At 44.9% G+C, this 20,678-nt stretch overlaps 1 long non-coding RNA gene across 1 annotated transcript in view; it reads right to left on the reverse strand.

Annotated features, from left to right (window-relative positions):
• Nucleotides 1–980: 980 nt before the first annotated feature.
• Nucleotides 981–20,678, reverse strand: part of LOC148148406 (uncharacterized) — a 33,842-nt gene continuing 14,144 nt past the window's right edge. Inside the window, exon 3 of the long non-coding RNA XR_015759062.1 lies at nucleotides 981–1,092. This is a non-coding gene — a long non-coding RNA (uncharacterized LOC148148406). The remainder of the gene's footprint in view (nucleotides 1,093–20,678) is intronic.

Below are 20,678 nucleotides of genomic sequence, written 5' to 3' on the forward strand. Positions count from 1 at the left end.
CAGATGGATAGAGGTTACAGAGATAGGGAGGCTTACAGGGACTCGAGGATTTTCGAGCTAAATCTGGGCAATAATGTTCATGGGATAAAGGGGTTTGCGGATTGGAGGAATTTACAGAGGTAGAGGGAGCTGGCTTAGATTCTGGAGATAGGGATAGGGATGGATATAGGGAGAGGCAGGCAGACTGACAGGCACAGACAGATTATTGTGTATATTGACAGAGATATGGAAGGTTGTAGTGACTGCAGATGTTTACAGATATAAGAATGCTTCTAGGTTCTGGAGGCTGCATTGATAGGAAGGCAATGGAGAATGCCAGGTTACTGGGCTGGAGACAGTTACACAAATGGGGAGGGTTGCACAAAATGAAAGAGGTTCCTGTGGTCGGGAGGGTTGGTGGGGAGAGGGTGAAGTTTAAATAGATTAAGATCGAAGATTAGTAGAACAATAAGGAGGTTACGATTTTTTTCACAGGTAAGGAAGGGTTGTAAGAGCTGGAGAGGTTTACCCAGATAGGGATGGATGGAGAGGTTAGAGACAAAACACATTTACATGGAGGGTGGCATTGGTGGAGGAGCTTACAGGGATAGACAGGGCTCGGCAATTACAGGGATGAAGGAATTTAGTATCGACTGGAGAAGTTTAGGAATTAGGGTGTCAGGGATTGGAGAACCTGACAGAGACAGACAGCATTGTGTGTACTAGAGGAGATTCCAAATAGAGGAAGGATTATCGGGACTGTAGTATATTACAGAGATCACTAATAGAGTATGTGCCAAGACTGATGCCTGGGACCTCCTGTGCAGTCTCAGGGAGTTCCAGTACAGCAGAGGTGACAGCAGGGCCCTCACAAGATGGTGGGAATGAAGCCTAGAATGTTGCTGTTCCTTGCCCAGCATTGTAACTACGTCCTGTGTTCCAGGTCTGAATAAAGATGGCCACTACCTCCACCCTGTGCTGTTTACTATGACTGATCTTACCGGTTGCAGGATTTACTGAAGGCTCCAGATCTCCCTCTCCATCTCTCTCTGGCTGACCAAGCATCTTCAATGAGGTGATGGATGAGACAGGAGTTAGAAACATCCTGATTACCTGCATGAGAGAGAAATAGACAGAATGGGAAATTAGATTGATGCAGTGAAGATAACTCATGTCGAGTAGCACTAAATCCAGCAGAGATCACAAAAATCCCAGTCTCCATCCCTGGTCCGTACTGTTGCGGATCGGAAGATTCTCTTGGCTCTGGATCCGGAGTAGCTGTAAGAGTGAGAGACGCTGACAGGAGCAGCAATTAGACCCACACAGTGAGGGATACCAAATGGAGACAGATTGAGTGATATCACTAGAGATTTCAGGATCAAACCATAGTGTCAGAAGAAGTGGGTCTGATGCAGTGGGCATTGCTACCAGTACTCAGGGAGGAGTCAGCTATTTTATTGAGATGGTTCAGTGCTGGGACCAGTGTGTGTCCTGGTCAATCATATGACCAGGACAATGTAGACTGCTTTAAACTGACACAGGCAAGGAGGGACAGGGCTCAGCTGAAAGGAAGTTCCAAATTCCATAGAGAAATGTTCAAATATTGAAACATGGGGCTGAGGCTGAGGAAAAACAGGAAGAAACAGGAAGAGATTAAGTTGAACTAAAACTATACATCAGCAGATAGGTTTGTGACAGGAATTTGTGATTTAAAAGTAAATTACTATTTCGTAATTTGAATGCACGAAGCATTTGTAATCAGGGATATGCTGGTGTGACTGTGATTTCTATCTAATCACCACCAGGGAGACGTGGTCACAGGGGTGAACAAAAGGTGGGGCATTAATATTCACGGCTACACAACATTGTGGAAAGTCAGGCAGAGTGGGAAGGAGAATGGGAAACTCTCATCGTTCGAGATAACAATGGGATTTTCTGTGGCCTCACACTATCAAACATTAGGAAACCAAATTCTGGGTAATAAGAGTCAGAACACAGAAGGTGAAGGGCAGTGTTAAGGCCCCATTACAGCATTACATTGTGAGGTATGACATTGGACAGGGAATTATTGGAATTTATAACAAAGACAGTAGGACAACTGAAAGGGGTTTCAACTTCCCTATCTCACCATCTCATTGGCGGTGGGTCACAAACGAGGCTGACTCTCTCCCACTCTCAGGGGAGTCTGTGTGTTGCTGTACAGGCCGATGTGGCCTTCCACACTTGGGGCAGAAGGTGGCCGTGGGATGGGGATGGGTGGGACGTTGATGTGACAGTGCGCTCCTTGTGCTGTTTTCTCCTGGATTCCCCTTTTTCCCCACATCAAGTGTCCAGCTGCTCGACACCGTCCCAATGCTCCTCCCCCACTTTGGACTGTCTTGGCTCAGTAATTCCCAGGATTTCCCAGACTTCATTAAGCGATGCACTGAAGACAAAAAAGAAGCCAATGCTTTAGAAATATGGAAGTATTTGTTAAAGGGATCGCAATGGGTCTACTAGCAGGAGGAGTGCAGTAGGAAGGGGAAACATTGTCAGGGTTTAATCAGATGATAGGAACAGGGAGAGGTGAAGGTGCTGGAGGTGGTGAGAGTGTTACAGAGAGGGGCAAGGGCCTGAACGGTGTTACAAAGCCAGTACGGATTGCTGCGCTGGAGGGAATTGCAGTGGGAGGGAGGGACACGTATTTTTTATGTATTCATTCATTCGATAAGGATGTCACTGATTGAGTCAGCATTCTTTGCCCCACAGCTAATTTCCCAGAGGGCAGCTCAGAGTCAGCCATATTGCTACGGGTCTGGAGTCACACGTGAGCCATGGTGTCAGATGTCAGTTAACAATGTCAGATGTCCTTCCCTAAAGGACAGACGTGAACCAGTTAAGTTTTTCCAGGTAATCAACACTATTTTTATGGTGGCCTCACTAATGTCCTGTATAGATATAACATGACATGGTATCCCAACTCCTAATCTCAATGCACTGACCAATGAAGGTAAGCATCCCAAACATCTGCTTCACCAACCTGTCAACCTGTGACACCAATTTCAAAGAACCTTGTACCTGCATCCCTGGGTCTCTGACTGTACAAGTCCAGCTCTGGTCAGCTTTATCAGAGTGCAACACTGTGTAATTCTCCACTTGCTATTCCTCAACTCACTGGCCCACTCTCAGATAATCCTCTTCACTTCCAGTCTCACTCACAAACTTGCTAACCATGACTCCTGTATTATCCAAACCGTTCATATAAATGATGCACAACAGTGACCCAGCACCGAACCCCATGACACACCGTTGGTCACAGGCCTTCAGTTTGAGCAGAAACTCTCTATGAGCATGCTCTGTCTCTTAACGTCAATCCAATTTTGTTTCCAGTTGGTGAGTGATCCCTGGTTATGAGTGATCTAAACTTATTAACCAGTCTGCCGTGCAAAACCTTGTCAAAGGCCTTGCTAAAGTTAATGTGGACATCATCCACTGCTTCACCTTGATCTATCACTTTTCTACCTCCACAAACACTCAATCCAGTTTCTGAGACATGATTTCCCGTGCACAAAGCCATGCTGACCATCGCTGATCCATCCTTGCCTTTCCAAATGCATGATGATCCTTTCTCTCAGAATCAACTCCAACAACTTACCCACCTCTTCCATCTGTCTCACTGGTCTGTAGTCGCTGTTGATGATACAAATATCCCTGTGAGGTGCCCTGTAAATTCCTCCCAAGCTTCTCACAGAGCGCTGGGATACATCTGATCATGTCCCAAGGTTTTATCAACCTTTTTTCATTTTAAACCATCCTGTTATCCAATGTGAACTCTGTTCGATACATCACTATGTATTTTCCCAAGTTCCCGAGCTTCCAATCTTTCTCCAAAGTAAATCAAAATGCAGAATATTTGTTTCGAACCTCCCCCATCAGCAGTGATTCCTCACAGACAGCCTCATTGACCTTTCAGGGGCCCTATTCTCTCCTGAGCTAATATTTAACCCTTGTTGAAACTTATCAAAATGCTTCCTAAATTTCAAATATACTTCGACCTCTACTAGCCTCCCCCACCCTTATCTATTCTGCCTATTATGGTCACACCAAAATATAGAACCAACAGATTTTTTTTTAAAAATTCCCCTTTTATAAAACCACGCATCGCCCATTGCACAGACTGGGAGTGTTGTACGCAGTGGAAGAGATCACACTGATAGGGATGGTTTTAAAGACGAAGCAATGTTGAGTAATAATGGGGGTTGCAATGGTGACAGCAGGTTTCAGCAAGTTGCAGGATATAGACCTGAAGGAGGTTACACAGATAGCATGGCTTTAGGGTCTGATGGGGGCTACACAGTAAAGAGGCTGTAGTAACTGGAGGCAGTTACACAGATAGGGACAGTAATAGTGATAGGCAGACTTCACAAAAACGGGGAAGATTGTACGGCTGCAGGGAACTACAGACATGAGACGAGTTGTATCAACTTGATGATGAACACAGGCAGGGAGGGTTGAGAGGTTTGGAGCAGTTCACCATGATCAACAGGGGCACAGAGACTGGAAATGTTATTGAATTGCAGAAGTTTCAAATCACTGTAGGCAGTCAGAGATCATGAGGGAGTGACAATGTCTGCTGGAGTTTCCTCAGATTGGGAGGATTGCAGGGACTTGATGATGTTGTATATGGAAGTAGGGTTGACGGGACTGAAGCTGGGAACAGAGATAGAGGGGTCAGCAGGGGATTAAAAATATGGTGGGTAGTGGTCTCTGGTGGAAGTTCCACATAGAGGGATGTTTTGTGGAACTGCAGGATCCTGCAGAGATGTGGAGAGCTGGAGGGGTTTCACTGAGCAAAGAAGATTGGGAGGGGTGGAGCACTTTACTGTGATAAGGATGTTGTTAGGTTGGGGAGGTTTACACAGACAGGGATTGTTTAGGGACCGGAGCAGATGACAGAGGTAAAGACGGTTGTACAGATGGGAAGAACATACAGACATAAGGAGGGTAGTCGTGACAGTAGATGTTTATAGATACAGGAAGGTTTGGGTTGTGAAGGTTATTTAGACATGGAGGATGTGGAATCAGACAGATTTTCCAGGAGATAACAAGGGCAATTTTGGTTGGAGACAGTTTCACAGATAAGGGAGCATTACTAATCTTTTACAGTTGGTCAAAGTGGAAAGTGTTGTGGGGGACGGTGACGTTTACACAGATAGGGGTGTAAGAGCTGGAGAAGGTTATAGAAATGGGCGGTTAGATAGAGAGACTGGAGGAGCTTGCATTGATAGGGAGTGTGCTGGCGACGGTTGGATGTCACGTAGATAGGGAAGTGGATTGGATGAGTCAGGCATTGGAGCAGGTTCTACAGATCGGAATGCTGCAGGGACCTGAGAGGATTGTAGGGTCTTCACAGATTGATTGTGTCAATCAGTCTGGTGAGCTAGGTAAGGTAGATTTGGAAAGCTTAAATCCAATGTATACCATTTTCATTTTCCGGACCAGAACTTCAATATCCCTCATAAGCCACGAATCCCTAAACCTGCCAGCTTTTCCCTTCACTCTAACAGGGAAAAATTTGTCCTGGATTCTTAATATCAGACTTTTAAAAGGCTCCCATTTGCCAGTCATTCCTTTTCCTTCAAACAGACTCACCCAGTTGACGGTAGCATGATGTGGAGGAGCCGGTGGTGACTGGGATGGGCAAAGTTAAAAATCACACAACCCCAGCTTCCAGTCCAGCAGGTTTATTTGGGAGCGATTGGTTTTGGTTCGCTGCTTTATCAGGTGGTTGTGGAGCACAATCATAAGGCACAGAATTTATAGCAACAGGATTGCAGTGTCATGGAATGTAATAACAAACACATTTAGTTTAAGTTTTCATCTTTTAGGATGATCATCTGCACTTTGAAAGCTGGTGCTGTGAGATAAACCTGTTGGAGTATAACCTGGTTTTGTGTTATTTTTAATTCACCCAATCGACCTCTGCTCGATCCTGACTAATGGCCCCAAACCTGGCCCTACTCCAGTTTCACACCTTAATCTGTGGATCTGTCTGATCTTTTTCCATAACTATGTTAAAACGAAGACAGTTGTGGTCACTGGACCCAAAGTGCTCTCCCACTGACACTTCAGTCACTTGCCCGACCACGTTTTCTGAGGGGAGGTCCAGTGTTGCACCCGCCTGAGTAGAGTTGGGCCTTGTTAGAGTTGCATCTTGATTTAGGAAACGTTCTTGGACACATTTGACAAATTGCACTCAGTACGGGCCTTTTACTCTCTGGGTGACCCAGTCAATAATGGGAAAATTAAATTCTCCAACCAATACTACTCTATTATTCCGACTGTTATCACCAATCTCTCTACACATCAGCTCCTCTAGTACCTGCTGGCTATTTGGGGGTCTATAATACCATCCCAACAGAGTGACCACCCCTGGTTTGTTTCTAAGTTCTAAACATGTGGCCTCATTTGTTGACTCTTTGAGCATATCCTTTCTAATCACTGTTGTTATATCCTCCCTTATCAAAAGGACAACTCCCCTCCTCACTTACTTGTCCTTCTGTCCCGCCTGTAGTTTCTGTATCCTCGAACACTGAGCTGCCAGTCCGGCCCTTCTCTCAGCCATGTTTCGGTTATAGCTATAATATCCCAGTCCCCAGACCTAATCCATGCTCTGAGCTCACCCGCCTTACCAGTCAGGCCTCATGCGTTGAAATAAATGCCCTTTAAACCAGAGGTCTTTTCCCTCCCTCGTCTGTGCCCCTGGATATCCTGAATAGGAAACTTGCTTTTGATGGCTAATGTATTTTCCGCTGACTTTTCGATGGTCCCTCTCTTAGTCAGAGTCCCAACATCCTGCCAAACTAGTTTAAACCTCCCAGGGTAACACGAGCAAATCTTCCCGCAGTGATACTGGTGCCCCTCTGGTTCAAGTCTAACCCATCCCCCCCGCCCCATTCAGGTCACTTCTACCCCAGAAGAGATCCCAATGATCCAAGAACTGAAAACCCTGCCCCCTCCAACAGCTCCTCAGGCATACATCCACCCCCCGGCCTATCTTTCTATGTCTATCCTCACTGGGGCATGTGGCACTAGGAGTAATCTAGAAATCACTGCCCTTGAGGTCCTGCTTTTTAACTTCTTACCTAATGCCTGATACTCATTTCACAGGACCCCATCCCATTGTGTTCATGAAGAGGGAGTAGTAAAGGCCGCAAGTCCAGCGAATACAGATCAAACGATATTGCGAGTTTGATGAAGAAAACCAGTGCAATAAAACCAGGTGAAGCCATTCACAAGGATAGGGAGTGCAACGGGGTCCTTAAAAATGGCTGTGAAATAATCTTGTCAGATACTATGAAGGAAAAGCCACAAGGTACTTTGTCAATATAGTTAGAATAAAAGGGTAACTGAGGAAAGGGTGAGGCCTATTAGAAACCAAATAAACAACCTGTGCATGGAGCCTGAGGAAGTAGGTGAGGTCTTCAATGAATACTTCCCATCTGTATTCATGCAGGAGAAAGACATTGTAGCCGGGGATTTCAGACGGGGGAGCTGAGGTTCTATAACATGTTAAGATCAATAAGGAGGAGGTACTAAATATTTTCACAGGCATAAACAGGTGGAGAACTCCCCAGTGCCCAATGAAATGTATCCCAGGCTGCTATGGGAAGTAAGAGAGGAGATTGCAGGGGCCTGGTGGATATATTTAATACTTTGCTGGCCACAGGTGAAGTGCCGAATGACTGGAGGATCACGAATGTGGTTCATTTTTTTTTCTTTCGTTTGGTGTGTGATCAAAACAGTGAAGGGGAGGGTAGGAATCTCCTGTTTATTTATTTTTTCTCTTTTTTGCAGGGGACTGCTGCGTGCAGCACCCTGATCTCCTGTTTTTTTTTTCTTAAATTTAACCCCCACACTACCACCTAAGTGCGGTACGAATGTGGTTCATTTGTTCAGGAAGGGCAGCAGGAATAGGCCAGGTAATTACAGAGCAGATAGTCGGACAGCAGGGGGAGGGATATTATTGGATACCACCCTGAGGATGAATCAACACTTGCAAATGCAAGGATCAAAAGGAAAGAGCCCATGGGATCCAAAGCAAGTTGGCAAATTGGATACAAAATAGGTGGATAATCTTTTTCGTGTTTGAAATTGTTTCACCAGCGGGTGTACCACAGGGATCTGTGCAGGAACGATCACTGGTTATTCTGGGGAATAATAACTTCGATGTGAAAGCAGAAAGTATCATTAGTCGGTTTGCAGATGACATGGAAGGTGAGGGTGTTGTTCACAGTGAGGGGGATGGTCTCAGGCTACAGTCTGATGACGATCAGATGATAATCTGAGCAGAGTGTAGTTCTGATCGATGTGAGGTCAGACCCTGTGGGAGGTATGATAAGCGAAGGACAGACGTAATGAGTGTTCGGACCTTGCGGAGTACTGAGGAACACAGGGACCTGAATGGACAACTCAAAGATCGCTGAAGGTGTCAGCACAGGTGGACCGGGTGGGAAAGGCACCTGAACTGGGAGCGGGAGGGGGACCCATATCCTAGTGGGGCGAATTGCTGGAGCTGCTAGAGAGGATACAATCTAATCTGGCAGGGTGTTGTATCTTAAACAGTCGAAGGATCAGAAAGAAGATTGAGGCTGGTACACAAGTTAAAGAGAGCCATTTCAAGAGATAAGGCAGGAAAGTACATAGCAGGGAATGGGCGAAAACTGATGATTAAACTGCATTTATTTCAATGCAAGGGGCCTGACAGCTAAGGAAGATGAACTCAGGACATGGATTTGAACATGGGACTGGGAGATTATAGTTATTACAGAAACACAGCTGAGGGAGGGGCAGGACTGGCAGTTCATTGTTTCAAGGTAGAGGGATTGCAGGAAGCATCGAAGGGGAGGCAAGAGAGGACGCGTGGTGATGTGTTTTGATTGCATTAATCATCATAGCAGTACTTACAGAGGATATTCCTGTGGGATCACCCAGTGAAGCTATGTTAGTGGAACTGAGAAATAAGAATGGGTCATCACTTCGATTTGATTGTCCTACTAATCCCTAATAACAAGTGCCAAACTGAGGAACAAATATGTTGGGAGATCTCAAATGTCAATCATAATAATGGGGCTGTTATGATAGATGTTTTTTTAACTTTCCAGCGTTTGCAAGGGAAGAATTTGGTAATTAATTTCCAGTAAACTCCCAATCAATATATAAACGGCCTGAAAACAGAATTGGGCAAAACCTGACCTCCCTTTGGGAAACAAGGTCGGGAAAGGGACTGAGGTGTTAGTGGGAAAGCATTTTGCCAAAGTGACCACAGTTCTATTAGTTTGAAAACAGCGATGGAAAAGGACAGGGCTGGTCCATAGGTTCAAGTTATAAAATTGAGCCAGACCAATCTTGATCGTATCAGCCAGGAACTTTCAAAAGGTGATTGGGGAGTCTATTTGCAGGGAAAGGGAAGTCTGGCAAGTGAGAATATTTTAAAAGTGAGTTAAATTGAGCGATCAGCGCCAGCATGTTCCTGTTTGTGTGCAAGTCAATGCTGACAGCATTCGGAAACACTGGCTGTCCATTGAGGGTCTGGTCAAGGAAAAGGGGGCACGTGTCAGGTATAGCCAGCTGGACCAAGGGAATCCCTGAGGAGCACAGGGGCTGGAGGATGGAAATCAGGAATGCAAAAAGACGACATGAAATCGCATCGGCAAAGAAGGATGAGTACAATCCAAAACTGATTTTAGATAATATAGATACAATAAGAGTAAACGACTAACTCGGGACAAAGTAGGGGCCCTGAAAGATCAATGAAGCCGTCGATGTGCATGACTTCTGGATATGGCTAAGGTCCTAAACAAATTGTTCATTCCAGGACTTATTGTGCACCAAGACTGGGGAACTCAGATTACTACGTTACAACACAATTGGAGTACTCTGTGCAATTCTAGTCTCCCTGCTGTCAGAAGGATGTTGTGAAACTTGAAAGGGTTTAGAAAAGATGAATAAGATGTTTCCAGGGTTGTTACTGAATAGGTTGGGGCTATTTTCCCTGGAGCATCGGAGACTGAGGGGTTAACCTACAGACATTTATATAAATATGTTTATATACAGTTACCCCTTCACCTAACACTATAGGTAATTTAGCATGGCCAATTCACCTAACCTGCAAAATTTGGACTGTGGGAGGAAACCGGAACACCCGGAGGAAACCCACACAGACACGGAGAGAATGTGCAAACTCCACACAGACAGTTGGCTGAGGCAGGAATTGAAGCCGGCTTTCTGGTGCTCTGGGGCAGCAGTGCTAACCACTCTGCCATCGTGCCACCCCAAGCAGGGGAGTGGAGAAATCCTGGTAGTTATAGACCTGCATGCTTTACTTTGATTCTGGGTAAATTGTTGGAAAGGCTTGTAAGGGATAGGATTTATAATCATCTGGAGATGAGTTAGTTGATTAGGGATAGTAAACATGGTTTTGTGAAGGGTAGGTCGTGCCCTCACAAACCTTAATGAGTTCTTTATGAAGTTGAACAAAGAGATGGATGAGGGTAAAGCAGTTGATGTGGTGTATCTGTATTTCAGTAAGGCTTTTGTTAAGGTGCCCCATGGTAGGCTATTGCCGATAATACGGAGGCATGGAATTGTGGGTGATTTAGCAGTTTGGATCAGAAATTGGCTCACTGAAAGAAGGCAGAGGGTAGTGGTTGATGGGAAATATCGATCCTGGAGTTCTGTTACTGGTGGTACTTCCAGGATGTGTTTTGGGTCCACTGTTGCTGTCAATTATATAAATGTCCTGTATGAGGGCATTGAAGGATGGGTTAGTAAATTTGCAGAAAATACTAAGTTCGGTAGAGTTGTGGATAGTGACGAAGGCTGTTGTAGGTTACAGAAAGGTATAGATAAGCTGCACAGCTGGACTGAAAGTTCGCAAATGTAGTTTAATGTGGAAAGGTGTGAGGCGATTCACTCTGGAGGGAGTAACAGGAACACAGGGTTCTGAGATAATGGTAAGATTGTTGGTAGTGTAGATGAACAGAGAGATCTCTATGTCCATGTACATAGATCCTTGGAAGTTTCCATCCAGGTTTATGGGTTTTTTAAGAAACCATTCAGTGTGTGAGCTTGTCTTGGTAGAGGGATTGAGTTTCGGAACCATTAGATCATGCTGCAGCTGTACAAAAGTCTGGGTGCGGCCACATTTGTTCAGGTTACTGCATTTCAGGATTAAAAATCACACAACACCAGGTTATAGTCCAACAGATTTAATTGGAAGCACACTAGCTTCCGGAGCGACGCTCCTCCATCAGGTGACAGCGGAGGGCTCGATCGCAACACAAAATCCACAGTAAAGATTTACAGTGTGATGGAACCGAAACCACACATTGAAAATTTGACTGTCTGTCAAGCCTTCCATCTGCTAGAACACAGCGACAGTTTCACCCCTTCCATGTGTAAAGCACAAAACCACTTCCAAAAGTTGCATTCCCGGGCCAGCCATCAACAATGGTGATAGCTAGATAACACACTGAAGATGTTGGCCCTCCGTGCTGTCCGTCCACCTTCAGCGTGTTATCTAGCTATCACCATTGTTGATGGCTGGCCCGGGAATGCAACTTTTGGAAGTGGTTTTGTGATTTACACATGGAAGGGGTGAAACTGTCGCTGTGTTCTAGCAGACGGAAGGCTTGACAGACAGTCAAATTTTCAATGTGTGGTTTCAGTTCCATCACACTGTAAATTTTTGCTGTGGATTCTATGTTGCGATTGAGCCCTCCGCTGTCACCTGATGAAGGAGCGTCGCTCCGAAAGCTAGTGTGCTTCCAATTAAACCTGTTGGACTATAACCTGGTGTTGTGTGATCTTTAACTTTGTACACCCCAGTCCAACACCGGCATCTCCAAATCAGCATTACAGGATGGATGTGTAAGCTTTAGAAATGATTCAGAGGAGATTTACTAGGAAGTTACCCGGTATGGAGGGAAGGTATTATGAGGAAAGGCTGAGGGACTTTAAGCTGTTTTTGTTCAAAAGAATGTGTTTGAGGTCAATTAATGGAGACATATAAGATAATCAGCAGGTGAGATGGGTTGGACAGTGAGAGCCTTTTCTCTTGGATGGCAATGTCTAGCACGAGGGGAGATACCTTTACATTAAGGTAGATATTAATATTAATAAATAGATATGGGACAGATGCCAGAGGTAAGTTCTTTACTCAGAATAGTTGGGGCATGGAATGCATTGCCTGCAACAGTGGCAGATTCGCCAACTTTAAGGGCATTTAAACGGTCATTGGATAGACATATGGACACGAATTGGAATAGTGTTGGTTCGATGGGCTTCAGATTGGTTCCACACGTTGGCGCAAAATCGAAGGCTGAAGGGCCTGTATTGCGCTATCATGTTCTGTGTTCCAGTGGGCATAAATATGAGATGGGGGAGGAAAGACTAAAAAGAGATTTTAGGAGAAAATTTTCTACACAGAGGATGGTGCAGTTATGGAATGAGCTTCCAGGGGAAGTGGTAGAGAGAAGTACAATTACAACATGTAAAAGATATTTGGGCAGGTACATGGGGAGGAGAGGTTTTTATGGATACGAGTCAAATGCAGGGAAACGTGACTTGTTCATGGACTCTGGTCAGCATGGACTAGTTGGATTGAATGAACAGTTTCCGTGCTGCATGACTCTGTCTCCAGTTATTGGAGGAGGAGACTACCGAGATAAGGCATGTTGTGGACACTGAAGCAAGTTACAGCGATAGGGATGGTAGTCTGGAATGCAGTACATTTCAAATATGTGGAGGGACTTTTGGGATAGGACAAGGTTACAGAGATAGGATCTGTTATACGAGTTACAAATTATTGAATACACTGGTGCACAAGAAATGCCACAGATGCAGTGTTGCAGAGTAGCGAGTCTTAGTACAACAGAACTTACATTAGGAGTGGTGATTGAGCCTGGGGTGCTTGTGTACTGTGCTGCACCTCCAATACTGTATCGTGTCATGTCTTGTTAGCCGATGTTTGGAGCCCTCTCATTGCTCTCTGCTCTGTGCACTGTGGGTGATCTTACCACACTGCAGGATTTATTGAAGGCTCCAGATCTCCCTGCCCCTTGTCTCTCTGGCTGACCGACCATCTTCAATGTGGTGATGGACGAGACACCCAGCAGCTGGGAAGTTAATCGAGTCTGAACCTTTCTGAGTACCTACAGGAGACAGAGAAATAGACAGAATGGGAAATTAGACGGATGCAGTGAGGATTAAAAATGGCACTGATACCACCGCAGAGATCTGGAAAATCCCAGTCTCTATCCCTGGCCTGTGCTGCCTCGTCTCGCTGGAGTGGAGAATTCTGTTGGCTCAGGATCTGGCGTAGGTGCAATAGAGAGAGAGAGAGAGAGAGAGAGAGAGAGAGAGAGAGAGAGAGAGAGAGAGAGAGAGAGAGAGAGAGAGAGAGAGAGAGAGAGAGAGAGAGAGAGAGAGAGAGAGAGAGAGAGAGAGAGAGAGAGAGAAAGCGAGAGCAAGAATGAGATACTAAGTGATATCACCAGAGTGCTGGAAGATATCAGGATCACACAACTGTGTTGGAAGAACAGGTTTTGCTTCATTACGCACTGGTATAACGGGTCAGGAATGAGCAACCTGTGAGCAGGTCAAGTGATGGTCTAGTGATATTATTGCTAGAGCATATATCCCAAACCCTCAGCTAATATTCAAGGAAGGCCGGTTGGAATCCCACCATCAAAAATGGTCGAATTTGAAATCAATAATTTTAAAAATAGTAATTAACAATCCACAAGTACGTATGAGACCATTGCTGATGTACAAAAAACCCCAAACACTTGCCCTTTCGAGAAGGACATCTGCCCATCCTCACGTGGTCTGCACGACATCCCCACAGCAAATTGTTTGCCTCTCAATTACCCTCTGAAATGGCCGAGCAAGTTACTCAGCTCAAGGGCAGCTAGGGCTGGACAAGAAAGGCTGGTCAGCCAAAGACACCCACATCCCATACCTGATTTTAAAAATAATCCTTTCGGATGGCCCCACTGGAATCATGCTGGGACCAGGGTCCTGGTCAACCATGTCGGTAAGATTATGGACAGGGCTTTCAACTGACAGAGGACGCAGGGACGTTGTTCAGGTGAAAGGAGCTTTCCAAATCCAAAGAGAAAAGGTGAAGTATGGGAGCAGCATCGGAATGTGGCTGAAGACAAGCAAAAAAAGAACAGCGTTTAACTAAAACTGTACATCAGTGAATAGATTTAGGACAGGAAATTGTGGGAAAGAGTAAGTTATATTTTTTTTGAATGAACAACGTTGCTGCAGTAAGGTAGATGGATTTGTGACACAGAGATAAAAGAGATTTAGACACCAGGGAGACATGGATAGAGGGTGAACAAAAATATTCAGTAGGTCATATTCTTGTGCAAAGTCAGGCAAAATGGGTAAACCAAACAATTATTGTCAACAAAGGCATTACAGAGAAAGCATTTGGCTGCAGATCATGAAGTAGAGTCAGTCTGAATATAAATTCTCGCTACTACTCGCCAAGGACACAAGCAGCAGAACAGTTTTAGCCACCGAACAGCATTCCATTGCTCGTCACTGCATCACACAGGAACTCATTGGATTTTTAATAAAGGCATTATGATAATTTTGGAAAACTTCAACATTCGTATAATCTGGGACAATCACACGGACAACATTGATATTGGAAGAGGAGTTAGGTATTTTTTTTCAGTGTTTCTTTGAAAAACACATTGTGCAACTGGCTAGGGGCATAACTATCGCAGAGCGACCGTGTAATGAAACTTAGTGAATGAGTAATATCACCTGCGAGATCCTTCGGGAAACTGTGATAAAGTGCAGTTTAAATAAACGTAAAGTTTTAAAGTGAATCACAGAAAGGACAAGCTACAACTTGAAACAAAAATAGTCAATTACATGAGTTTGAGAGGAGAACTGACCAAGGTAAACACGCTAAACAGACTGAGACATGTGTCTGTAAATGGACAGTGGAAAACATTTAAAGGAACAGTATAAAACACTCAACAAAAGGACATTTTTTTGAAACAGTAAAACCCTCAGCAAGAAATCCCCACTGGTCCCTCACTCAGGACAAAAGGGATCATACTAGATTATGAGGCTGAGAAGATCACCACAAAATACTTAAAATTCTGAAGTGAGAGAGTGCTTCAGGAGTAAATGTTAAATGAATTGCAAAGGGTCTGCTAGCAGGCGAGGGCTGTGGCAAGGGGAATCATTGTCAGGGTTTATTGACACGACATGAGCAGGGAGAGGTGAAGGTGCTGGATGGTGGTGAGATGTTACAGAGAGTGGTCAGGGCCTGAATGGTGTTACAAATCCAGTACGGATTGCTGCAGCTGGAGGTGTTTGCAGAGGTAGGGAGGGGCATATGTATGTTTATTTATTCATTCATGGGATAAGGGTGTCACTGCCTGGACGAACATTCTTTGACCCCACTGGTAATTATCCAGAGGGCAACTTGGAGTCAGCCATATTGCTGTGGGATGGAGTCACATATCATCCAGACCTGGTTAGAATGTCAGATGTTCTTCACTAAAGGAGGTCAGTGAACCAGGTGAGTTCTTCCTACTAAACAACAATGTTTTTATGATAGCCTCACCAATGACTTTTAGAGATACACCATGACATCCGAACTCCTACTCTCAATGTTCTCCCCAATGAAGGTAACCATCCCAAAGACCTGCTTCACCAGCCTGTCTATCTGTGACACCACTTTCAAAGAACTGTGTACCTGCTTCCCTGGGTCACTGACTGACAACACTACCCAGGGTCTGAACATTAACTGTACAAGTCCCACCCTGGTTTGTTTCACCAAAATGGAACACTTCACATGATCTAATTAAACTCCATCTGCTATTCTTCAGCCCACTGTCCCAGCAGTACTGTTAATCTTGTTGTATCATATATAATATTCTCCACTAACCACTTTACCACCAATGTCAGTGTCACCCAAGAAGCTTACTTACCAAGCAACCAATATTCCCATCCAAACCATTTATCCAAATGACACACACCAGTGGACACCCTACATCGCTGGTCACATGCCTGCAGTCAGAAAAACAACATGACACCCATCACTCTCTGTCTACAACCATCAAGCAAATTTTGTATCCAGTTCACTAGCTCCTCCTGAATGCCATATCCTTTTACATTGATCTGAGCTTATTACCCAGTTTACCAGACAGAACACAGAACAGCTCCGCCCAAGACCCTTCAGTAATGATTTCATGCCAACCTATTATCCAACTGTAAGATCAAACTAACCTACATGCCCTTCATTTTACTATTATCCATGTATCTGCCTATTGAATGTGTCTAATTTTACTATCACCATTGGCAGTGCATTCCAACCACCTACCATTCTCTATCCTCTTTTCCATCCTCCATTCACCTTAAAATTATGCCACTTTGCAATTTGAGGAAAAGTCTCTGACAATTCACTCTCTCTGTGCCTCTCATCACCTTGTTCACCTCTACCAAGTCACCTTCTTCACTCCAATGAGCAAAGCCTTAGCTCCCTCAAACTTTCTTCATAAGAAATGCCCTCCATTCCAGTCAGCATCCTGGTAAATCTCCTGTGTACACTCTCTAAAACTTGCACATCCTTGCTGTAAAAATGGGACCAGAACTGAACACAATATTTCAAGTGTGGTCTCACCAGGACGCTATAAAGATGCAGTAAAACCTCACGGCTCTTAAAATCAATCCCCTTGCTAAGGAAAGCCAACACAACATATGCCTTTTTAACAACCCCATCAACGTGCGTGGCAACTTGAGGGAATAATGGACATGGACCCCATGATCTCTCTGTTCCTCCACACTGCCACGTATTCTGCCCTTCACCCAGTATTCTGCATTTAAATTCGACCTTCCAGAATGAATCACTTCACACTTTTCCAGATTGAACTCCATCTGCCACTTCCAGCCCAGCTCTGCATCCTGTCAATGTCCCATTGCAACCTACAACAGCCCTCCACATTCCCCACCATTCCACCAACCTTCATGTTATTGGCAAACTTACTAACCCACTCTCCAACATCCACATCCAAGTCATTTATAAGAATCACAAAGAACAGAGTCCCAGAGCCAACTGTTAGATAACACCACTGGTCACTGAGCTCCAGGCTCAATACTGTCCATCTGCTGCCACCCTCTGTCATCTCTGGGCCATCCAATCCTGTATCCAGACAGACAGATTTCCCTGTATCCCAATCATCCTTTTTTTCTGAATGAGCCATCAACGTATTATGCCATATCCTCAAAGAATTCAATAAGGTTTGTGAGACATGACCTGACCCCTCACAAACCCATGCTGACTGTCTAAAATTTAACTATGATTTTCCAAGCAGTTATAAATCCTGTCTTTAGAGTCCCCGCCAATAATTTGCACACAACAGACATTAGATTAAATCTGTAATTCCCAGGATTCTACCTCCGTAACATGGCCCAGACTCTACAAATCTTCACTCCTCTGCCAAGTTCCCCAGAAGGGCACTGGAGGTTGGAGGGAGTTACAGAGATACGGAAGAATATCAGGGCAAGAGGGTTTTGCAGACATTAGGAGGGTTGCAGTGCCAAAATGAGACTTCAGTAATTGTGAGGTTTTATGGTGATGAAGGCATTTGAGGACGGAGCGAAGGAGGATTGTAAGGAAATGAGAGATTTCACAGTTTTATGTGTTTCGTTAAGACTTCAAGAGGTTACTGAGTCGGGGAGGTTTAAGCACTGGAGGTTGTTACATTAACATGGTTTTGGTTGCAATGTCAGGAAGAGGATTCAGGAAGCTGGAGAGTATGGAGTCTGAACGAGGTTACACAAATGGGAAGAGTTGTCAGGAGTGCAGGTGTTTACAGAGACAACAATGGCCTGATCTGGAGCAGAGGAGCCAGATTGGGAGGGATGTGGGGACTGGAGATGGTTTCACAGGGAGGGAGGACTACAGGGCCTCAAGAGGTTACAGAAATGTGGAGAGCTATAGGGCCGGCAGGAGTTCATGGAGTTGGGGAGGAGGGAGGGATGGAGCCGTTTACATGGATAAGGAAGTTCGTAGGAAAGGTCTGATCACAGACAGGGACTATTTAGGGAATGGAGCAGATTACAGAGATAATGTAGGATGTATAGACTGTAAGAAAAACACACATATGGAGGGTAATCGGGACTGAACAGGTTTAGAGATATCGAAAGGCTTAGGTTCTGGGGTTATTTAGACATGGAGGGTGTGGAATCGGACAGATTTTCCTGGAGATAAGAACAGCAATTTTGGTTTGAGACAGTTACACAGATAAAGGAGCATTAGTAATCTCCTCCAGTTTGGCCTAAGTGGGAAAGTGTTGTAGGGGAGGTTGTTGTTAACACAGATAGGGGTGTAAGAGCTGGAAAAGTTTATGCAGATGAGTAGATGGATGGAAATACTGGAAGAGCTTCCATTGACAGGGTTGGTGATAGTGCTGAGAGCATGTTACACAGATCGCAGTTCCTTTAGGAACTGGATCGAGACAGTCACAGGGACTGGAGTGGGTTCTACAGATCGGAGTATGGCAGAGGCCTGAGAAGATTATAGGGTCTCCACAGATTGATTGTGTCTTTAGGGCTGGAAGAGTTTAGGTAGATACGGAAACCTTAAACCCAATGTATACCATCTTCATTTCCAGACCAGAGCCTCAATATCCCTCATCAGCCAGGGATCACTAAACCTGCCATTTTCCCTTCACCCTAACAGTTACATACTGACCCTGGATTTTCAGTATCACACTTTTAAAAGCCTCCCATTTTCCAGTCATTTCTTTCCTTCAAACAGACTCACCCACTCAACCTCTGCTGGATCCTGTTTCATGGCCCCAAAAATGGCTGTGTTCCAGCATAGCTCCTTAACCTGTGAACCTCTCCTATCGTTTCCCATAGTTACGTTAAAACTAAGACAGTTGCGGTCACTGGACCCAAAGTGCTCTCCGACTGACACTTTCTGACCTTGTTTTCTCAGGGGGCGGGGGGGTCCAATGTTGGGCCCACCTGAGTAGAATAGGACGATATACATATTGATCTAGGAAACTTTCTTGGACACATTTGACAAATTCCAAACGATACGGGCCTTTTATTCTCCGAGTGGCCCAGTCAATCCAGGGGAAATTAAAATCTCCAATCAATACTACTCTCTTATTCCTACAGCTGTCCACAATCTCTCTACACAGCTGCTCTTCTCATACCCGCTGGCTATTTGCGAGTCTGTAATACAGTCCCAACAAAGTGACCACCCCCTTCTTCTTTCTAACTCCTAACCATATGGCCTCCTTTTAATGACTCTTTAGGAGTATCCTCTCTGAGCACTGTTGTTATGTTCTCCCTTATCAAAAGCGCAACTCCCCCTCCTCACTTACATGATTTTTCTGTCATGCCTGCACCCTCTGTATCCGGGAACAGTGAGGTGACAGTCCTGCCCTTCTCTCAGCCATGTTTCTGTTATGGCTATAATATCACAGTCCCCAGAGCCAATCCATGTTCTGTGCTCGTCTGCCTTACCAGTCAGGCCTCATGAAATAAATGCCCTTTCAACCAGAAGTCTTTTCCGTCCATTGACTGTGCCCCTGGATATCCTGAATAGGAAACTTGCTCTCGGTGGCTGGTGTATTTTCCTCTGACTGGCCAATGGTCTCTCTCTTTTTCAGAATCCCAATCCCCTGGCAAACTAGATTAAGCCCTCCCAAGTAACATAGCAAATCTTCACCCCCAGGTTGCTACTGCCCCTCTGGTTCAAGTCCAACACGGCCCCCTTGTCCAGGTCACCTCTACCTCAGAAGTGATCCCAATGATCCAAGACATAAAAACCCTTCCCCCTCCAACAGCTCCTCAGGCACTCATCCATCCGCCTTATCTTTCTATTTCCATATTGACTGGCGAGCGGTACTGGGAGTAATCTGGAGCTCACTATCCTTGTAGCCCTGCTTTTTACCTTCTTACCTAACTCCCGATACTCACTTGACCAGAACCCATCCAACTGTATCTATGTCATGTATACTGATGTGCGCAATTACCATTGGTTGTTCACCCTCCCCCTGGAGAAAGGGGCAAAACCTGACCTCCCCTTGGGGATAAAGGTAGGGAAAGGGACTGAGGTATTAGTTGGGGATAGTTTTGACAAAGTGACACAACTGTATTAGGTTGAAGACAGTTATGGAAAAGGACAGGCCTGGTCCACAAGTGAACCATCAACATTGTCCTGCCCCAATCCAGAAGGTTTCGGTCAAGAGCTTCTAACAGTTGATTGTGGAGACGATTTGCAGGTAAAGGGACCTCAGGCAGGTGGGAAGCTTTCAAAAGAGAGATAAAATGAGAGTTCAGGGTCAGGATATTTCTGTTCGTGTGAAGGACAATGCTGATTACAAGTAGAAAATTCTGGATGACTGGGGATATTGAGGTTCTGGTCAAGAAAAAGGCAGTCTATGTCATATTTGGCCAGCTGGATTCCACGAAGAACATTGTGGGTACAGTAATACACTGAAGAGGGAAAGCAGTAGGGCAAACAGGAGACCTGAGAAAACCTTGGCTGATAATGCTGAGTAAGATCCAAAGGAATTCAACATGAATACTAACAACAGAAGATTAACTAGAGACAGAATGTGCCCCATTAAAGATCAATGGGATAATCCATGTGTGGAACCACAGAA

Source organism: Chiloscyllium plagiosum, unplaced genomic scaffold (genome assembly GCF_037043375.1).
Source record: "Chiloscyllium plagiosum isolate Xiang-an unplaced genomic scaffold, Cpla_swu_hap1 HiC_scaffold_13, whole genome shotgun sequence".
NCBI lineage: Eukaryota > Metazoa > Chordata > Chondrichthyes > Orectolobiformes > Hemiscylliidae > Chiloscyllium > Chiloscyllium plagiosum.